This window comes from Gallinula chloropus (genome assembly GCF_964237585.1).
Source record: "Gallinula chloropus genome assembly, chromosome: 7".
Lineage (NCBI taxonomy): Eukaryota > Metazoa > Chordata > Aves > Gruiformes > Rallidae > Gallinula > Gallinula chloropus.
The window spans coordinates 28,555,880-28,561,879 of NC_140092.1; positions in this window are offsets into that span (position 1 = coordinate 28,555,880).

Below are 6,000 nucleotides of genomic sequence, written 5' to 3' on the forward strand. Positions count from 1 at the left end.
TGAGATAGTTTAGTCTCTGTAACCTTTTTTAGTTGGGATTCAAAAGCAAATCCAGGTCCTCTGAAGAATGTTGGTTAGCACCACAAAGGTTAACTGCACCTTTAGTCCTAGATAAATGTCCTCAGATGAGAGAAATTTACCCTCCGTTGCAGTTCTTTGAATGCACATGCCTGTACGTACAGATCAGATACAGAACACTAGAAGATCTTGTTTATTGTCAAAATTCATGTATGCAAAAGAGGCTTTCAAGTCATGCAGGGGTAGGAAAACTCTGTAGGATTTTTCGCTGCTAGCATTTGGCGAGACTAAAGGGAAATGAAACAAACAGATGTCCTATAAGCTGTCAAGACCTAATAAGTCTGGTATTAATAGACATGTCTGGGCCAAGTACTCTCTAGAGATAGTAACAATAATTGTTGCCTCCAGATAGTCACATGTCTCGTCTCTGCAGTTTTCTAATGGGTTCAAATTCTCAATTGTTGTGCTTTAAATTTTTTTTTAATTAATCATTACTTGTTATAATGCTGTCTGTAGATTTAAGTACCCACCCCTAATGAGGTGTCTCAACATGAAACAAAGTCTAAGGGTTTTTCTAGTGGTGAATAGGAACTGATAGTTTAATTCCTTCTGCCCTGGAGGGCTGGTATGACTTGGTATATTAAGAAATGCTAGTTTGAACAGATATGTTTGGCAACTAATATATATAAAAAAAGGAAAGTTGAGACTCAGATTCAGGCTATTTCCTTGTAGAAGGATGGTCCATTATAGTACACCGTGCCCTCCATTGTCACCTGGTGGTTCTGTCATCTTACACTGTATCACAGAATCACAGACCATAAGGGGTTGGAAGGGACCTCAAAAGATCACCTAGTCCAACCCCCCTGCCAGAGCAGCATCACCCAGACTACATCCCACAGGAACACATCCAGGTGGGTTTGAATGTCTCCAGAGAAGGAGACTCCCCAGCCTCTCTGGGCAGCCTGTCCCAGGGCTCTGTCGCCCTCACAGGGAGAAAGTTCCTCCTTATATTCCCATGGAACTTCCTCTGCTCCAGCTGCACCCGCTGCCCCTTGTCCTGTCTCTGGCCATCCCTGAGCAGAGCCTGACTCCAGCCTCCTGACTCTCACCCTTTACATATTTATAACATGAGTAAGGTCACCCCTCAGTCTCCTCTTCTCCAAGCTCAAGAGCCCCAGCTCCCTCAGCCTCTCCTCATGAGGAAGGGGTTCCACTCCCTTCATCATCTTGGTGGCCCTGCACCAGACTCTTTCAAGGAGTTCTGTGTCCTTCTTGAACTGAGGGGCCCAGAACTGGACCCAATATTCCAGGTGGGGTCTCAGCAGGGCAGAGTATCTCAGGGAGGATCTCAGCTTCTCAGGAAGGTGGATGAATAATACTTCTGGAGACAATCTCCTTTTTACTTAGGATCTTAGATATAAAATGGTATTAACTAATCAGGTTTGTATTTCTTCTAGTAGAGCACAGAGATTTTTGGTCTCTTATTTAATCACCTATGTGAAACATAAAGGTCTAGTGGGGAACTTGTTTCTTAGAGAACTTACAAGACTCCTGTATGTAAAGCGTGCTTGGAACAGTTGCAAATGCAGACAAATAGAGGGAGTGACAGAGAGCATTATTCTCTTCTAATATGTACCCTACCTGAGGGTAACACCATTTGCCTTGCTAAACAAGTCACCTCATCAGTCAGTCACCACCTTAGGAAGGCTCTTCAAAGCAAGCAACTCTCTTTTGTGCCTTCTTATCCTCTAATCTGCTCGTGCATATTTAAGTTCAGAGCGTTTTCCTTACTTCTCTTGGTTATGTGCCCTATCATGACCTACAGTATTCTCAAGGCTGGATGCTGTGCTTTAAGACTTGTACCTAAGTACACAGCACTTTGCCCTGTTACTGAGGTATTGCTGCCAAAGAGATGCACCTTGCAGTGTATTATTTTCTGCTTTGATTAAGTCTGTGCTTCTTAGAGCCATATACTTCTGAAAAGAATTCTCTGTTGTTGTCTTCATTACAGACAGTCCTTGTGACTTATTTACAGCATCTTGGTTTAGGTCATCTATTTCCAGACCACTATACTTACTGCTCAGGTTTTAAGCTTTGTCGTTCATGCTAGAGTTTCAGAGAACTAAAATCCTAAGATTATCTACAAATAATGGAGGGCTGAGATTATCCTGAAAGCCACTCTTCTGTTTGGAAGACAACACATATCATGATATGTATGCACTTATCTGAAGGGTTGCAGGTCCTTTGCCATTTTCTTTATTTATGCATACATGATAAATCATGCTCAGAGAAATACTCCTGGGATGTGTTTATCCTGGAAAGCATTTAAAAAGCTGAACTGTCAGTTTAACCAGATCTTTCATTAAACATCTACTTTTTCGGATATGTCTGATATCTGTTCCTCTCCACTGTGTACTCACAGGCATCCAGTGGAATTTAAGGTATCTATATTTTTTAAAAATACATCTTTGTAATATCACTATAGATGCATATTCAGCACAGTGCTGTGATTTTTTTAAAGAAAGCAAATATTTTAGGGTGTTTTTTTGCTTTTAAAATGTTTGAGTTAGATGTTTTCAACCTCTTAATAAAAACAAGCTGGAACTAAGCTTTTAAAATAAGACTCAAAATGACTGGCAGTAGAAAAAAAATAACTTTGCACAGAAACTGGAACATTTTTGCAAGTTTGTGGTATTCTTTTGGGTTTTTAGTAGAAGGAACTGGTACACAGCATCTGCTCTCTGCTTCAAAGTAAAATAGCTCCTCTCTCCTAGTTCAAAGTAGGCAGTGGACAGGCATTTTCTGAATTTAGTTGTCCAGATCTAAGATGATGCCACCTATCCTTTGCTTGTCACCAATCAGACATTGACCACATATCCCCCACCTCTTTGTTAAGAAAAGACATTTCTATTCCATTTCTAACAAATCTCATTGCCAACCCACCTGGTGTTGGTCCAGCTTGTATTTATGCCTTAAGCTAGAACAGCTGAGTTGGTCTGAAACAAATGAAGGGATCTTTGGGCAGGCTGTGTTTGTGGAGGGGGTTGGTAGTGGTAAGTAAGTAAGGGTAGAGAAGAAAAGTATTTATAGTTATTTTTATACAAAAAGTGCATTAGTTGGTGGCTCTGACTCTAGAAGGGTTGTGAAGCTCAAGAAAGTTTACAATTGTTTTTATGCCAAGCCTACAGAGTTTCTTCTGATTTATTAAGTAGCTGGTGCTATTAACTAGTGTGTGCTGGCAGTTGCTATAGGTTGAGCTTTATAGAAAGGAAAAATTCCTGAAACAAGCTGGAGTTTTTGTTAGTTTCCAGCTTCTTGTTTTGTGTAGTTTGACTTTTCCTTATTTTTTTCCTTCCTTATTCCTTTGTCTGTGTATTGCTCTGCTTAGCCTGAGGTCCAAGCTGTGCTCTTTGAAGAGTATGTGACTGTGTGGACAGTTTTTAGTTTGGCCACTTATGTTCAATCCATTGTGAAAGTCCTTCAGTGGTGCCAGACCATCTAACCAGAGGGAGAAGGTTTAGCTTTTCCTTGTGCTGTCTGGTTTTTGGTGTTAGTTATGCTTGTTATTGTGTTACACTATTAAGCTTTTTTTACATTTTCCCTTATTGTTTTTCTTAACTGCTGCAATGTGGTTTCTGGATAGACACTGAAGTAGAGTTACTGATTCATGCCTGACCAATGTGACTGGTTTTCAGCTGTGAACTCTGACCGTAAAGTACCACGCTTCGACTGCAGAGTGTGTGACTGGTGAGAGGCAAGTTTTGTTCAGTGTATTTCTTGAAAGGAGCACACCACTTGTTCAGCCAGAATCCATTAGTAGAAAACTATCCCAAAAAATAGGGAAAAAATTATCCCAATGCCAAATTACACAGATAACTTACAAAAACAGTTTCAGAAATTACAGGTTTAAAGGCTTCCTAGGCTAAAATGTTGAAATGGGGAGCAAAGAGATAATCTTTCACTCTTTGTATGTGTAGTTTACAAAGTAAAACCTATTTTGAATCAGATTGGAAAGATTTTTCTCTTTCCACCCATCTGTGCCAGAATCCAATTATAGAACACATCCCAGTAATGGCAATAAATAATAGTTATGAGAGGAGAACGAGGAATGGGAAGGCATGCTGCAAATTGTTGTTGCCAAATAAGACCCTTTAATAAAAAGTCTGCTCAGTCTCTTTAAAGTGACATTTCAAAGGTTTTCTTCCCCTCTTAGAGCTTAAGAATTGGTGTACTTCCAGCCTCTTGGTGCATTTGAAAATTAACTAAACGAAGCATATTTTCTTAAACTTCAACAGCTTATTCCCCCTTCGAATAAAGTATCTGAAGCATATAAGGAATGAAATCCTGACCACTTTGAAGTCACTTGGAAAATTCTTTTTGTTTCTCAGTGAAGTTAGAATTTCACCCCAAATAACTGAAAAATTGCAGTCTTCTAATTGCCTTTTAGAGACCAATGTCTTTGTGGAGGAAGTCAGATTGCCATTTTACTTCATTACCCTGTTTTAACTTTAAAATAAATTCCAACTGTCTTCCTGCTTGAACTCATTAAAGAACAGATTATTCCCTTCAACTTCTCTACCTAGTCACAGAGGGCTGAGAGCCAATGTGAAGTTTCAAAACTTTCACACTGAAAAACAGAAGGGCACGTAAGGTCCGTGCTTCTGTGACTCTCCAGTGAAGGCTATATATGGAATGGCTTTTCCTGTGAAGAATTAAGAACATTAGCTGTATCAGCAGAAAAACAGCAAGTCCAAAAGTCACAATTACTAGAGGGTCACAGGGACTAGAGGAGGCCACAAACATGATTGGGGGCTGGAGCACCTCTCCTATAAGGAGAAGCTGAGAGAGTTGGGCTTGTTCAGTCTGGAGAAGGGAAGACTTCAGGGGGACCTAATTGCAGTATACCAATACTTGAAGGGGTCCTACAGGGAAGTGGGAGAGGGGCTCTTCACCAGAGAGTGCAGCGACTGGACAAGGGGCAATGGCTTCAAGGTGAAAGAGGGCAGGGTTAGGTTAGATGTTAGGAAGGAATTCTTTACTATGAGGGTGGTGAAGCTCTGGCACAGGGTGCCCAGAGAGGTTGTAGAAGCCCCACCCTTGGTAGGGTTCAAGGACAGGCTGGATGGGGCTTTGGGCACTCTGGTCTAGTGAGGGTGTCCCTGCCCATGGCAGGGGGTTGGAACTAAATGATCTTTTAGGTCCCTTCCAACCTTAACCATTCTATGACTCTTTTGCTGACATTACATTAGAAGCATTGGGCTTTCTCACTACTGAATACAACCTCATTATAGAATAGGGATGGTGCATACTAAGAGTATTTCTTTGTATATCCACTGCTGATTAGTTTCCTCCATTTATTTGTTACCAATTAATTTTCAGTCAAGGAGATACCTGTGCTTGCCTTCTGATGGTAACTACCCACAGCATTCAAGGTCCATGGGAACTGTCACTAACTCTACAGACAGAATGAGCTCTGTATTGGAAGGGACGCTTGGTGAAGTAGCAGCCATCACTGGGCAAATGCTATGCCATCATACAGTGTAAGTTCAAACTGCTCCAGTAAAGTACTTCTACCTTATATATGTGCCCTTACATTTGCATCTTACCTCTTGTAAGTTTTACACTTTTGTTCTTGTCTGTCACAGGAAGACAACTCAGCTCAGCACAAAACGGATTAGAAGTAAATTGCCTAATGCAAAAAAGCAAAGATGTGGTGTTGCTGTACTGGTGCTAACCTTCCTCAGAGCCAGGTATGTAACCATGGGATGATTAAATGTGGCTTGCAAATGAATCCCAAACTTCTGGCAGTCCAAAAGCTTTTCTGGCTTTGATAGTGCTGTTTTGTGCTGGTTCTACCACTGCTGGTAGGGGTTATTAATTTTCTTTTACTGACATCAGCCAGTCTCTGACTTCTAAATGAATATGGAAAGGTAGCTAACTGTGTATGGAGGGATGGCAAGAGAACAGAGTAAACCTGTAGGA